General features: G+C 37.4%; 1 pseudogene; it reads left to right on the top strand.

Annotated features, from left to right (window-relative positions):
• The first annotated feature begins 1111 nt into the window (after positions 1 to 1111).
• LOC101707466 (sperm flagella and cilia-associated protein 2 pseudogene) lies at positions 1112 to 9326 on the top strand (annotated as a pseudogene).
• Positions 9327 to 16587: the final 7261 nt, after the last annotated feature.

The raw sequence follows: 16587 nt of genomic DNA, 5'->3' as shown, positions 1-16587 counted from the left end.
CTTGTATCTGGATTTGCCAATGTAAGGGCTCTCATCAAGGGCTTTATCAATTTCAGCATCCTCTGATGGATAATAATTTAGTGGCTCAAATTTAGCAACAGTTTTATAAAAGGCCAGTTCCTGTTCCAGCTTGTATTGCTTCTGACATGCTCATGTTAATTCCATGTTCTTCCATTTTAGCCATTCATTTTTCGTGTTTAGGTCACTTTCTAGCTCCTCACAGCTCTGTTTCTGTAACAGGGCCTTCTCTTTTAATGCTTTGTTTAGTTTAATTTCCTCAAGGAACCTTTTCTGTTTGCTCTTAAGATCTTCAGTTTCTATCATCTTTTTTTCCAGATTTCTTTGCAGTCTTTCTACCTCTTCTAAACTGAATCTCTCAAAAGCCTCCTGTCAATCCTGAGTAGTTCCTGGCTGACCTTCCAAACTTTCCAGTGAACAAAGGTGGAAAATGATAAACAAGAGGTAATGAGGAAGGGTCACAATTGGATTTTCAACTAGGATCAGAGAAGTCAAATCTTGAAGTGCTTTCAACTTGTTTACAACCTGGAGTGATGATATTTTTTGCCTTTCAGATTGAGGACACCCAAAGATTTAAGCCAAATAATTTTCCTTCTCTTTCAGTAAATGATAAAGCTCAGAATCTACCCAGTCTGGTGCTAAAGCCCAGGTGGAAAGTTCCTTGAAAAGCAGGGTTTAATGCTTCTGTTTCAGTGTGTTTGTTCTGAGATGACAAAGTACCAGCTGTAAAGTTCAAGACCAACGTGCCACATTCAGGTGACATTGAAGGCTTTTTCCCTGGGTCTGGACAAGGCAAGAAGGCCTGACTAGTTGGTCCCAGCCCTTTTATACAACCACTGATCTAATCCATGATTACCTCCTAAACACCCCACCTCTTAACACTATCACTTTTAAATTTAAGTTCCAACACATGAAATTTGGGGGGGGCATTTACATTCATGCCAGAGCAAACGCTTTCAGAGCATTCTTTCATGCCTCGGCTGAAGGTGAGAGAAGTTCGTCATGAGGTGCCCACGGATCTGTGAGCAGCGGGGCTATGGTGTCAGAGCCAAATATTTCTCTGCAAAATAACCAAAATAAACAACACAACAAAATGGCCACGACGCTGGAGCCTGAGGAAAGGACTCACATGCTTCTGCTTCCACTTCCACCTCGCCACACAATGTGGGCTGCTGGGCAGAAAGACTCTCCGCGTCAGAAGTTCCCCCAAACAAACATGTCACCATCATCTCATTCTCCTAGCCTATCATCTCTTATGTTCAATATGAGATCTGGGTAGATTTCTCCTTCACTTGGGTCTGGGATTCTATCTTTGCATTCTGAAGGACAATGGTCATGTGAGGAAGTCACTTGTACAAAGAGAAAGAGTGTGCTTTTGGGCTGTCAAGACCAGAAATCACCTTATTTACATGTAGGAATCCAATATTACAGAGGCTCTCCTTAAAAAAATCTCAACAGGACAATTTGGCCTTGGTAAAATCGCTGAACCTTTCACTCTCTAAAGATGGTGGGAAGAAAATTAGAATGATGAAAATGAATAGGAAGAACTGGATATTAGATACACCAGCCTCTTCACAATGGGCAGTTATATCAAGAATCTGGAAAAATGTATTAAGCTTGAAGTGCTGAATCTCAGTTGTAATCTAATAGAAAAGATTGAGAAGGTGGACAAGTTGTTAAAATTATGAAAACTCAACTGATATAACAAAATCAGCAAAATTGAAGGCATAGAAAATCTGTGTAATCTGCAAAAGCTAAACTTTGCAGGAAATGAAATTGAGGATATTCCCTAAGACTAGGGAAGAAATTAAAATCTTTTTTATGCATCTTTCTATATGTCTTTTTTATATAAACATAGAAAAATATATAAATACATTATATATTTATATACAAATATATTATATTTTATATTTTTTATTTAATTTTATTTAATTATTATATATAATTGTATAATATATTAATACATTTATTTTATATAATATATAAATAGTATATTATCTATAATATATAAATAATATATAATCATAGAAAATAAGCATTGTTTTGTTTTGCCTCTTGTTTCATTATATCTCTGTATTTCTTCCCTGTACCACATACAATGAAGGTTTTCAAAACTATAAATCCCAAGACACAATAGTTCTTGTGTGTATTCCAAGGGACAAGGGCACCTAGCAAGAAATACTGTTTAAAGTAGCAACTCTCTTGAGGAAAAGTCAACATTTTGAAACAAATTCTTCTATGTGTCCAAGTCAAATAATGATATACATTTTCAATTCACAGAGGGAGAAATGACAGCATTTTCTGAAGCTGGAAATTTTCTCTTATAAATTTCCTCTTAAGTTTTTCCTGCATGCTACTTACTCATTGCCTGCTAGGGAGCTAAAAAGTGATAAAATGAATTGTCAAGTATAAAACACACGTTAATTAAAAGCCTGAGACTCAGCCATCCTTTTCATTTGGCAGCAATTTTTCTGATTGATATATGCATTTGTGGTTTCACCCTTACATTGTGTCTATAAAATGTTTTTGTTTTTACTTTTTTACTAGTTAATAGTTATGGTACTAGGTAGAAATATTTTAGGGTAAGGAATTCTCCAAGGAAACACTTATGTGGTATTTCTCACACTAAGCATAAAAACTTTTCAGTAATTCTAAGTGGCTTTACCGATTCAAATAGAGATTCATAAAAGAAAAATTGGAAAATTTGTTTCAAGACAGAAAAGTTTTCAAAGTAGGTTATCTGAATTATGTAATAACTAAAACATTTCTTCCTACAAGGATATGTTGATTTTTCAAATCCTGGCCATTAAATAACTATTGGAAGTTCTTCATCATCTACACTTAATAAACATTTCTGCTGTCTTTCTGGTGGAGGAAAGAACATTTGGAGAATAAATAAGAATCTATCTGAAACTTTCACTGGAGACCTTCACTGGATAATATTTTGGAATTGAATTTGGCTGAACAAGTCTAAATATTTTCTTTTGAAATTCTCCTGAAAAGCAGAGAAATATTTACTTACAAACCTATGGCAAAAGTGCTATCCTGCGCTGTTTGTTATCATTGGGAGCTCTAAAAGGTTCACCATTGCTGCTCCTCGCTAGCAAAACTGTGAAATTTCTCTGAAGTTATGTTTTAAATGTATGTGAACTTTGTATCATATTTCTTAACATAGGTGAATTTCTTCTGAAAGAAAATAAGTTTAAAAATACAACAATAACAAAATATTATATCTAAGACTGTGTTCTCAGATTTCTATATTGATACAGATTTTCAAATAACCACATTAAAGATTCAGATTCAGATTCAGCATCTCCAGGATACTGAGATTCTAAATGCCTCCAAAGGCCCAAGATTCTGGATTTCTGAAGCAATCCAAGTTAATGTAATACTCCTGCTCTCTGGATTATAATATGAGGAGCAAGATTTTAAGGGACATATTTGAAAAAAAAATCTGGTGAGTCTCATCTAAATTCATTACAGAAGTGTCAGATTCTAAAGTCATACAGAGATAGAAGTGTATGCATAAGAATAATAATTTCTGAATTATAAGCAAGGCATAAAAAATCTCATTTCAATTTAAATTTATCCACTTATTTAAATAAATTTCAATTACTCAAAAGCTAATTGATGTCATTCAATTTTCACACACTTCTTAGATTAGGATTAATATTATGTTTAATCAAATAGATTCCTGACTCCTGTGATAGAGATAAAGATCAGAGTAAGATTTTCTGTAAAGCTACAGAAATAATAAATTCTGGGGCCAAAACTTGAATCCATTTTGACTTCAGAATCTGGTCATATGCTCTTACAAGATGGTTCTTTTCTTTGCTCTAAGCTCTAAAATCTTACACTGCAAAGGTCTTAGAAACAAAAAGTTAATATAGGGCATTAAGAAGAATTGCTTTATTGAAGCTATCTTAAAGGAAATTAATGGCATACAAATACCCGAGGTCCTTATGTGTCCAACGCATTAAGGAGGATATGTTCTAAAAGAAGGCATCAGGATTTTATAACACCTGGCTGAAACAATGGATTACATACAGTCTCTGAACTTTGGTTGCTATTAACTTACATGACATTCATTTTGACTCCCCACTGAGATCACGTGCTAGTGATTTTGGAAAAGTTGCACTTATCATTTTGAACAGTTGTGAATACACTCCTTCTATATTCCTCATCTGCTTACTTATTATTTCTATCAGAAATTCTAAATCTCTTCATAGTACTTCTAAAATCAGTGATTTGGGGAGCAGAGAATTGAGTACCTAAAAAGCCTACTACTTTTTGGTATGGGTGAAATACCTGGGAAAGTATAAGAAAACTGTTTCACAAAGCCACATTTTTGTCCAAATCTTTAAACAAATTCTGAGCTTAGCTTGTGCAATTAGATCAGTGACAGCAAAGGAAGGGAGAAATTTAAAGAGTGACTCAATCAAACCACAAAACCAAGCAAGTGGAAAATTGCATTTTGTTGCTTTGAGTTAGGTATTATTACCTGAATATATATGCACATATTTATTTTCTATGTTTATTAATTTGAGTTCCTGATTTCTCTCTTACAGTAGTTTCTATAGTCCCTTATTTAAACAAGTTGATATTTTGATTTCATTTCCTGAAAGCCTAGATAGTCTTTCTCACAGAGTGAAGTTTTCCTCATCTCATTTTAATGTCAATTAGTATTTATGAAGGTACCCACTTGTGAACCTTGGTGTATTAGTCATGCTTTGAAGTAAAAATTATGTATGAGCTCCTGGAAGCATTCAAAGTAAACTAGACAGCAGTAACTGAAATGAATATAGCCAGATAGCTATGGGCAGTTGGTGACCCCACTAGAATTATTTGTGGGTCTTCATGCCTTGCTGGGGCATGTCTCCCTCCATCTCTCTGTCCCCATTTCCTTTTATATAGACTTGAGGCTCACCACCAGCACACCATACAGCAGCACCCTCCCTGACACCCTGGGAGGGATGGGTGTCACTAAATTTGGCTTGTGAGGAAGCTCTTGAGCTGGGCACAGCCCTGCCCCAGACTAGATGGTTGTAGGTACACACACACACACACACACACACACACACACACACACTCACACACACACTCTAACCCCAGGATAGAAGCTGCCCAGAAATTGCTGCTGGCTGGCTTTTTCTCTTCCAAGCTTGTCTTATCAAACCCCTTCAAGGTGAGGAACTAGAACCAGCAGAGGTTGACATTGTGTCCACTTCCCTACCTGGACTCTTGCAAGGAGAGGGGCAGGGCCTGGATGAGCTGGCATCAACACCCAGCAGTGTCTCCTATGGGCCCTCCAGCCTCCCACTGAGGAGTATTTTCAAGGCTAAGCTGCCGATGTGCAGCCACCTCTTGTAAAGGCCTTTGTAAACTGAGAAGAGACTGCCACCATCCCACACAGACAGACTTGGTCCTGAAGCAAGAGCAGTGAGCAGCCAGCCTGCAGATGCACATGGCTGCCCAGCTCCCCTGCTGCTGCTCAGCACCCACTAGCACTGCAAGCCTCAGCTGGGCCTGAGATCCTTGCTTCCCTGCAGTTGGAGCTTGCTCCTTGCCAGGGTGTTTTAGTGTTTGGATTTGCATTCCAGCCCTTGGGAAGGAGGGTGCCCTAGGGACCCTGAGCAGTCAAGAGTGAGGGCAGCTCCTTCCTGTTTCTGTTATGCCAGTCTTCACCTGGCTCTAGAGACCCACTGAGCTGCCCACACCTGGCCCAGCCTGCCTTGCACAGATCCTCTGCATGCCCCATCTCTTCCCACTTCTCTCCCACTTTTCCTCCCATGGAGACAGTATTTCTGTCTGTCTGTCTCTCCTAGCTTTGTTTTTTTTTTGTTTTTTTTTTTGGTACCATGGATCAAACTTAACACCTTGTGCATATGAGGCAGGCTCAGTGCCACGGAGATAAATCCCCGGCTCTCTGTCCTATCTTTGGCTCAAACCCTGCCTGACCAATGATGAGCATTTCTTAGGCTCAGTTCTTGATAGGGAATGAGTGTCTGTTCCAGCCAGCATCATGCTCTTCAGTGCTGTCCCAGCTGGGGTTTGCCAGGTGGGAGAGAAAAAGGTCTGACCTAGCAGCTTGAACTAACTGACCCTCAGAGATGGAGCTGGGGCATCCTTGAGGTCCTAGGATTTCTCCTTGGCTAGAGGACCAGAAGGGGCTTAAAATGTTACATGAGAACAAGGAGGAGTTCCCCCTCAAGGGATCATTTTTCTCCCTCTCATGGGCTGGGTTTTCCAAAATCACAATTTACAGATGAGCTTTTGAAATGGTTAACTCTGCAAAATACTTAACTAAGTGAAATACTTAACTATGTAAGGTGGCCACACTGGTGTGGGGCAGGGAAGATGTCCTCAGGGAACGGCAGACTTATTCATCTCACTAGGATTTAGAACTTGTTTGAACACACCGTGTCCTAGTCTCGGTGAACACACTGAGAATGGGGGTGGGGGAAGGTGCTGTAATGAAACTGATTAGTCAATGTTGTCTTAATATTCATCCCTCTGTCCCTGCATCTACTGATTGAACTCTGGACCTGGAGAGAAGGGAGAGAGGAGAGAGGGGTTGAACTAAGGACCTTGTACTTACCAGGCAGGTGCTGGCTCCACTCAGCTACTTTCCTGGTGTTTCTCTCACTCTCTCCACTGAGCTATATCCTCAGGTGCTCTCTGACTCTCTCACTTGATTAGTATCAGTTGGAGGGCTGAGGCTTGAGCTCATTCAGAGCTTCACTTGATCTTGTGAAGTTCCAAAAGAATAGAAGACAGCATCCCTGATTGGTATTTGGTGTAGGGCTTCACTCAATCGCATGAAGATCTGGTACCAGAAGAATTAAAGACAGCATTTTCCGTGATTAGCAGATCCCAAGTTATATGCAAAGGTGTTTTCCAGTGGCTACCTGAGTGGAGAAGTTCTGCACAAATTTGAACTTCAGGTTGATTTTTCAGAATTTTCAGACAGCAGGATTTCAATAGCCAGACTTAATTGTCTTTCCCACTTGGAGCCAATGTTTCATCTTCTGAGTATTCACTTTGATAAGAATATGGCCCAAAACATCATCAAAGAAAAGCCTGGAGCAGCAACAAAACTCCTACATCAAGTGTACATTGCTCTTCAGAAAAAGAAGAGAAGTCATCTGATAAGTACAAGTATCAACCACACAGACTCTGGCAAGCTTAAAATTTCAAAACATGAAAAGTGAGGCTGCCTGAGAGCAATGCTTAAACAGAAGATGACAAAATGAAATAATAGCCAAAATCCAAGCAACTATCATACAGATTCCTAAACCTGCATCAAATCGCACTATGAAAGCACTTGAGGCCCCCAAAATGATGAAAAAGTAACAGGAGGCAGCAGGTGTTGCTGATGAGATCATGAAGTTTGGAGCATTAATAAAAAAGGATCTCCAGGCAAAAGAAAGTGCATCCAAGACTGGTTTAGATACAGCAGACCCTACAACTACTGACTCAGATGATGACTACATTAAAAAAAATTGAGAAGCAGGTAGAAGATATTTTTGCATGAGAGCAAAGGGGGAAAAGACAGCGGAGGTTGTTAATGGACCAGTTCGTTGCCCACGAAGCACAGGAGAAGGCTTGCCGTGAGGAGCAGCTGACACACGGGCTCATGCAATGTCCCAACAGGACCACAGGATTGCTGTGCAGCTCATGCATGTTCAGCATGAAAAGGAGATTTTATGGCAAGACAGAATTTTCAGACAAAAACAATATGAGGAAAGACAATTTAAAGATTTCCAGGATCCTCTTGATAAAGAAGCGGTTTTGGCAAAACAAGCCAAGATTGATTTTGAAGAACAAATCCTCAGAGGGAAATTTCAAGAGCAGATTTCTGTGGAAAGAGTTCAGGCTCCTTACAGAAAGCATTATAAAATATGCAGAGAAATTTTGAATCAAATACTTAATTTGTCCACTAAAGTGGCAGGCTATCAAATGTTGACAATCTAATTCCACTTAAGATGATGCATGATTGGTAGGAATTCTTTTTTCATGGGAAGCCCATATATGAACAAGACTCTTTTAAGCACATGCCTGCTAATCCTTCTGAAGAAGAATTTAAAGAACTGAATAAGAGACTTGCTAGATAACAAAGATTATGAAGAATATAAGAACATAGTTGGAGAGTGGGCTGTACTAGAAGAACTGTTGGATAATTTAACACCCTCCAACAATTCCATACTGGGCCATGTGCTTCAAAGATTCATTGAAAAATCTCTTTTCTTCTCCAGTTGAGCCAACAGAGCCTGAACTTCCTTCATTTGGTATTAAAGGATGCTTACTGGGGAAAACACTTAGTGGGAAAACTATCACTTGAAAGACTCTAAAAACAGAGTTTCCTATTCAGGTACTTTGCATGGAAACTCTTGTCCAAGAAGCTATTCAAGCATTTTATGATAATGAAAACATCAGTGAGGACTTACCACAGTGAGGAAGGTGGAGAGGTTCCATCAGATCTGCAGGAAGACAGTAAAGAAAGCCAAGATTCACACAATGTGTGCTCAGCTGCTCCAGTTCCAGGTGAACTAGTACAAGAAATGGAAGGTGAAACTAAATCTAGTACACATACTAATAGAACACCAAAAACTGAAGAAGTCAAATGATAGTGATCATTTCTCTAAATTCACTGAATATGCTCAGCTTGGTGCAAAATTACAATTGCTAAAGAAAGAAAAGAGCATTCCAGACCCGTTATTAGTTAACATCATAGTAAATGCTATTAATGAAATACCTGTGAATCAAGGGTGGATCCTTGATGGTTTTCCAATGACATTAAACCAAGTAGAGCTTCTAAAGGAAGCTCTCACTAGCTGCAATAGAAACTTTATAGAAATGGAGGCAAACCCCCACAAATATCCACATTGACTGTGGATCCTATGGCTTCAAAATAAGTACCTCTTCTCTCTTCTATATTTGATATTGTCACATTACTAGATATTTGAGATACTTTCTTGCTAAGTTGCATGAATGATATCATAGCTGGAGAATTTTCATATGAAATGATTCATAAAGATATTGGTCAACATTGCGGTGCTGAAAATCACAATAAGCATGGATACTGGAACTTAAGAGATCACATACAAAAGAGAATTATTGGCTTTTTGGACAACTGACCTTTGTTGGAACAGTGGATTTCTGAACTAGAAAATATTTTTATAAAAATCAATGCTGAAATAGATAAAGAGCCTGTATGCCAGAAACTAAAATAATTTTTTGTAACTGAGATAGTGAAGAGAAAGAATAAAGGTAATCACATTTATTATAATTTAAGATTATATTACTAAAATATGTCCTTCTAATGACTTTAGAAGAGAATTAAAATGTGATTGCAAAGTTCTCTCTTGTATTTGGATTGACAATATCTACCAGTGTATTTTGTTTTTTACTGTAGCTTACTGCTGCAAATTTCTGAATACATAGATTTTTATGTCCCTTTTAAATTAATTTTGTAAAAAGTAGTTATCACATTGTAACCATTGAAGAAAACTTTATTCTTTTTCCTATTACAAAATCAACTAAAAATTTTTCAGAAATTAGCTAAAAATATAAAAAGAAAAATAGGCATTATTACACTATTTTCATTTGAAAAAGGAAATAGAATTAAAAATTAAGAATGTTAAACACATTGTATACATTGAATATATACAATCTATATTTGTTGATTCATATCTTTATATTAAAATTAAGGATATTATACAGAACAATGAAGATTTAAATTTATTAACTTCAAAACAAAGCAAAACAAAAATAGTTTGAATAAAGTAAATTTATTTTATTTTTAGGGGAGTGTTGAGACAGAGTCTCACTATGTAGTTCGGGCTGGCCTTGAACTCACCACATAGGCCATGGTGGCCTCAAACTCATGGTAGTCCTCCTGCCTCTGTCTCCCAAGTGCTAGGAATACAGGCATACACCACACACTTAGTGTGAGTTAAAAGGTTTTAAGTGGATAGAGACATGAGTCATATGTTTGAGGAATTCTATTGTAATCTGCTGAGGAATAAAAGTGTCTGTGCTAGTTTCCAGCTTTTTTTCAATGGTAGCAAAATTTTATTCAAGGTAGGGAAAGAAACAGGCTGTGCAGAGTGAGTTTGGGTCAAGAAAAGTAGGAAAAGAAGTGTGCTCTACAGCATGAGGGGAAGACACCATGGAAGAATGAAAACAGTGGCTGTTTGTTCCTTTCTGTAGTTTTCTTTTTGTTTTGTTTTATTTAATTAATTTTATTGGTATATTGTAGGTATACAATATAATGACATTCATCATTGGAAATTTGTAACTTTATATAATATGTCTTGTTTCTTATTTTTTCCTCTTCCCCTGCCCTCCCTTCAACCTCTCCACCCCTCCCTATTTACAAAGACTTTGTTTCCATTTTTTCATTTTCTCATATTAATTCCGTTCCCTTCTTCCTTTCCACTACTCCTCCCACTTCCCCTTCCCCTTTGCACCTTTTCTTCCTATTTCATGTTATCTATTATACCTTTTAGTTCTTATTTACACTTTTAGTTTCTCACACCAGAGAGACAATTTGATATTTCCACGTCTGTCCTATTTGTTTCACTTAAGAGTATCACCTCAATGTGCAATCATTTAGCTATAAATGTCCCTATTTTCTCATTCTTTATGACTGAGTAGTAATCCATTTTATAAAAAAAAAAAAAGAAAGAAAACACATTTTCTTTATACAGTCTCCAGTTGATGGGCAACTGGGCTGTTTCCAAGCTTTAGCTATTACAAACTGCCTCTATGAACATGGGTGTACATATATCACTGTGGTATGATTGTTTTAATTCTTTTGTGTAGATACCCAGTAGAGGAATAGTGGGTCAAATGGGACCTCTAATCCTAGGTCTTTGAGGTATCTCCATACTGATTTCCATAGTGGTTATACCAGTCTGCACTCCCACCAACAGTGGAGAAGTTGGTTCCTTTTTCCCCATAGCCCCACTAGCATTTGTTATTGGTTGACTTCTTAATAGCAGCCACTCTCTCTGGGGTGAGGTGGAATCTGAGCATTGTTTTCATTTGCATCTCTCAAATGATCAGTGATGTTGAACATTTTGTCATATGTTTATTTGCTATTTCTACTTCTTTGTCTGAGAAATGTCTGTTCATTTCAGATACCCAGTTTTGGATTGGGTCTTTAAATTTGGGAGGTCTGATTTTTTTTAAAGTTTTTATATATTCTAGATAGTAGACCTTTGTCTGAGGAACAGCTGGTAAAATTTTTTTCCCACATTGTGGGTTGTCTCTTCATGCTGTTGATGGTTTTTCTTGCAATGCAAAAGTTTTTTAACATGAAGAGATCTCACTTGTTGATTCTTTGTGCTAGGTCACATGCAACTGAGGTTTTGTTCATGAAATATTTTCCTATGTGAATGTCTTCAAGAGTTCTACCTAAACTCTCTTCCAGTCGGTTTAGTATTTCTGTTTTAATATTTAGATATTTAATCCATGTCTATTTTAGTTTAATGCATACTGAGAGATATAGGGCTTGTTTCACTCTTTGAAAATTTGAAACCCAATTTTTCCAGCACCATTTATTAAAGAGGCCATCTTTCCTCCAGTGAGAGTTTTCAGCTCCTTTCTCAAAGATGAGGTGGCTGAGTGTGTCTGGAGTTGTTTTTGCATCTTCTAATTTATTCCACTGGTCTTCAGGTCTGTTTCTTTGGCAATACCATATTATTTTTATCACAGTAGCTTTGTAGTATAGTTTCAAGTTGGGGGTTGTGACATCCCCTGCCATGTCTCTGATGCCTAGAGTTGCTTTTACTACTCTAGATCTCTTCTTGTTCCAAATGAATTTTTGGATTGTTTTCTCAAGGTCTGAGAAGTATCCTGCTGGAATTTCAATTGGGATTTCATTGAATCTTTATAGCAGTTTTGGAAATATGCCAACTTTCACTATATTGGTTCTTCCTACCCAGGAGCAAGGAATGTCTTTCCATTCTCTGATATCCTCTTTGATTTCTTTTTGCATATTGCTATAGTTTTCAGAGTAGAGGTCTTTGATTTCTTTCGTTAGGGTGATTCCAAGAAATTTCAATTTTTTGGATGCTTTTTGTGAAGGGAGTTGTTTCTCCAGTTCCTCTTTCAGTGAATCTGTTTTTCACGTACAGGAATTGTTGACCTTGTATCCAACTCATTTACTGAATTTCGTTATTAAGTCTAGAAGACTTTTGGTGGAGTTCTTGGGGTCTTCTATGTAGAGTATCATGTTGTCTGCAAATAATGACAATTTAACTTCTTCCTTTCTTATCTTTATTCCTTTTATTTCTTTCTTTTGTCTAATTGCTTTGGCTAATGTTTCCAAAACTATATTGAACAGGAGTGATGATAGTGCACATCCTTGTCTTTTTCCTGATTTTAGTGTGAAGGATTTCAGTTTTTGACCATTTAGTGTGATGTTGGCTGTTAGTTTTTCATATATGGCTTTTTCGAAGTTGAAGTAGAGATCATCTATTCTTATTTTTTGTAGGGTTACATCATGAATGCATGTTGGATTTTGTTTGTTGAATGCTTTTTCTGCATCTATTGTGGTGATTATATGGTTTTTGTCCTTGGCTCTATTAATATAGTGTATTATATTTTTGCATCTACGTTCATTAGTGAGATTTGCCTATAGTTCTCTTTTGTGGTTGGGTCTTTCTCTGGTTTGGGGATCAAGGTGATGCTAGCTTCCAGGAAAGAATTTGGGAATATTGCTTCCCTTTCAATTTCATTGAAGAGCTTAAACAGTAATGGCCATAGTTCTTCTCTAAATGACTTGTGGAATTCAACAGTGAAGTCATCATGACCTGGGCTTATCTTAGTTGGTAAGTTTTTAATTACATTTTCAATTTCTTTGACTGATGTTGTATTGTTTAGAATTTTTAGGTCTTCTTTGTTCAACTTTGGTAATTCATGTTTATCTAGGAATCTGTCCATTTCTTCTGTGTTTTCCATCTTATTGGCATATAGTTTCTTGAAGTAGGTATTGATGATCCTCTGGATTTCTGCTGGGTCCATTGTAATTTTACCCTTTTCATTGCTACTTGTATGAATTTGGGCCTTTTCTTTCCTTTTTTGATAAGGTTGGTTAAGGGTTTGTCATTTTTGTTTATTCTGTCAAAGAGCCAACTTTTTGCTTCATTGATTTTTTGTATAATTCTCTTAATCTCCATTCCATTGATTTCTGTTCTGATCTTTATAATTTCCTCCCTTGTATGAGATTTGGATTGTCTTGCTCTTCTTTTTTTTTTTGGTACTGGGGCTCAAACTTGGGTCCTTTGGCTTGTGCAGCAGGCGGCGAAACCACTGAGCTAAATTCCTGGCCCTTGCTCTCTTTTTTTGTAGAAGCTGGAGGTTCAGCATCAGGTTGTTTAATTGGGCTCGTTCTGTTTTCCTAATACGCGTATTCACTGCTATGAATTTCCCTCGTAAGACTGCTTTCATTGTGTCCCATAGATTCCGATATGTTGTATTGTCATTGTCATTTACTTGAAGGAACTGTCTGATTTCTTCTTTAATTTCCTCTGTGACCCATTGGTTATTCAGATGTGTGTTGTTCAATTTCCACATGTTTATGAAAGTTTTTGAGTTTCTTTTGCTATGGATCTCCAATTTCATCGCACTATGGTCTGATAATATACAGGGGATAACTTCAATTCCTTTGCACTTACTTAAACATGTTCTATGAGCGACTGTGTGGCCTATTTTGGAGAACGACCCATGTGCAGCTGACAAGAATGTGTATTCTGATTTTGAGGTGTGGAACACCCTGTAAACATCTGTTAAGTTCATTTGTTCAAGAGTTCAATTGAGTTTGGGTCCGGGATTTATCTCAGTGGTTCTGCCGCCTGCCTCTCAAGCACAAGGTCCCAAATTCAATCCCCAGTACAAAAAAAAAAAAAAAAGAGTTTGATTGAATTCTAGTATTTCATTGTTTATTTTCTGTCTCATTACAGTGTGTTATTGATGTCCCCCACTACTACTGTATTAGTCCTTATTTGATTTTTCATGTCCATTAGTATTTGTTTTATATAGTTGGGTGAACTAGTATTTGGTGCATATATATTTATGATTGTTATCTCTTCCTCTTGGATTGTTCCCTTTACAATGATGTAGTAGCCTTCCTTGTCTCTCTTAATCAATATTGGTTTGAAATCCATTTGATCTGTACATTTGATACCTACTCCTGCTTTTCTGAGGGGGTTCCTGTCACATGGAGTATTGTTTTCCACCCTTTAACTTTCAGTCTATGAGTTTCTTTTTGAATTAACTGTGTTTCTTGTATGCTGCATATTGTTGGGTCTTCTTCTTGACCCATTCTGCCAGTTATTTCTTTTGAGTGATGAGTTGAGACCATTAACCTTGATGGTTATAACTGATATGTATTGTCCTATACTTGTCACTAGTTTTTCTTTTTGTTGGATTCTCCCCCTTTGTACTTAATTTCTTCTTGTGCATGATGGATTCATTCTGCTGGGCTTCCTGCAGTTGTGATCTTCATTATCTTTTCTTAGGATATTGTTTAAAAATTTTTTGGCGTAAAAAAAAAAATGTGGAGTGCTGGTTTGGTATTCACGAAATTCCTTAGGTTCTCTTTTTCATGAAAGTATCTTATTTCTCCATCAATTTTGAAAGATAGTTTTGCAGGGCACCTCAATCTGGGTTGAAGGTTGTTTTCTTTTAAGGCTTGGCATGCATCACTCCAAGATTTTCTTCCTTGAGGGTTTGTGTTGACAATTCTGCTATGATTCTGATGGGCTTTCCTTTTTATATGAGTTGGTTTTTTTCTCAAACTGCTTGTAGAATTTTATTCTTCTCCTGGGTTTCGGGAATCTTACCTATTATATGCCTAGGTGTAGGGATGTTTCGGTCATTGCTATATGCCCTATATGCCTCATTTATTTGTATGTCAAGTTCTTTTCTCCTGCTTGGGAAGTTTTTTGCCATTACTACTGTGTATAGTTTTTTTTTTTTTTAATGTCATTTGCCCTCTCCTGTTTTTTCATTGACTCCTATCAATCTTGTGTTATTCATCTTTGCATCATCTAGCAGCTGCTGGATTGATTTCTTGTGGTCCCTTAGTATTTTTAAGAAATTGTTCTTTTTCTTTGGTCACTAATTTCAATTCTGTCTTCTATATTTGAAATTCTGTTCTCACATTGGCTCATTCGGCTGCATAAACTTTCAATGGAGTTTTTAATCTACGGGATATCTGTTTGCATCTGTTTTAGAGATTCCATTTGTTGCTTACATTGGCATTCCATCATGTTCCTTAGCTCCTCTATTTTTTTTATCTGTGTCTGCTTTAGATTTATTAATCATGTCTTGCACTATGGACACAATCTCTAAAGTTATCTGAGAAATTATTTTTGATTTTATATTTTTCAGACCCTGTTTTATTGCCTGTTCAGGGAGTCCAGGTGGTTGAGTATCAGATTATTCCATCTGGTTGCCCTTTGTGGTTGCTTTAGGTGATCTGGAAATCTTATTTTGAGACTTGTTTATGTGCCTTCTCATTTCAATAAATATAACCTGCTTCAGCTTTGTTGAGACAACTTTTCACTCATCCAGTGGTCTTCAACTCTCAGCAAGCTACCAAGTGGCCTTTTCTCTGCTCTTCACCAGTACAGCAATTTCTGGGTTCAGAGTGGTGGTCTCTGGATCACTACACTGTCCTGTTGTCTGGTCGGAGATCTAGCTAGGGCCTGTGCACACTTGTGATGCTATCTGGGCATGCCTCTGGCTGGCCCCTGCCCCCTAAGTAGCTGTTATCTTTGACAGCTTTTGGCTGGGGGCTGTGCACCCCAGTCACTGGTGTCTGTGGAAGCTTCTGGCTAGTGTCTGCATGCACTTACCAGTGCATGGGCAGGCTTCTGTTTGTGCACCTCTTTTCTAGGCAGGCCTCTGGCTGGGGCTTGTGGGCCCAAGCTGCTGGGGTCAGGCCCTGGCTGAGACCCACCTGCACCCATGCCACTCTGGTCCACATCAGCTTCTTGTTGTGATATATATAGTGTTTTGATTATATCAGACAGAGCAAGTTGACTTTGTTGTGTTACAACATGGCCTTCCTAACTGAAAGTGTCTTATGATTTTATGGAGCTCTTCTAAGAAGATTCTTGGGAGTAACTTTGGCCTGGATAACATCCATACCTGCTTTTTCTTCAGTCTTTTCTATTTTAGTGGCAAGCACAAGGAAGAAGCTTCTGTGCCACTCATAATAGCAGCTATTTGGTTAATTTGGGGAAATTTGTTATTGGGGTTTAAATTTTTAAAATTTTTCTTCATTTTAGCTGACAATCCTTGATTCACTTTTAAGTGTTTTTGTTTCAAAATATTTGTCAAATAATGTTTGCTGAAAATTGATTGGTACCTCCTGCTACCTCTGTCCCTTAATTAGAAAAAAAAGAGAAATTTGACTATAAATGGCTGCTTTTTTTCTTGATTCCCTTTCTTTCTTTCTTTCTTTCTTTCTTTCTTCTTTCTTTTTCTTTCTTTCCCTAGAGGCCTTGATCAACAGAGCTAGGACAAGATGTGAAAACTTCTAACCAGTTGTGA

Source organism: Heterocephalus glaber, unplaced genomic scaffold (assembly GCF_053883595.1).
Source record: "Heterocephalus glaber isolate CG9 unplaced genomic scaffold, H.glaber_assembly_v1.0 deba00001454, whole genome shotgun sequence".
Classification (NCBI taxonomy): domain Eukaryota; kingdom Metazoa; phylum Chordata; class Mammalia; order Rodentia; family Bathyergidae; genus Heterocephalus; species Heterocephalus glaber.
The sequence above is the reverse complement of the archived record's forward strand: the minus strand, read 5'-3'. Positions and strand labels throughout refer to the sequence as shown.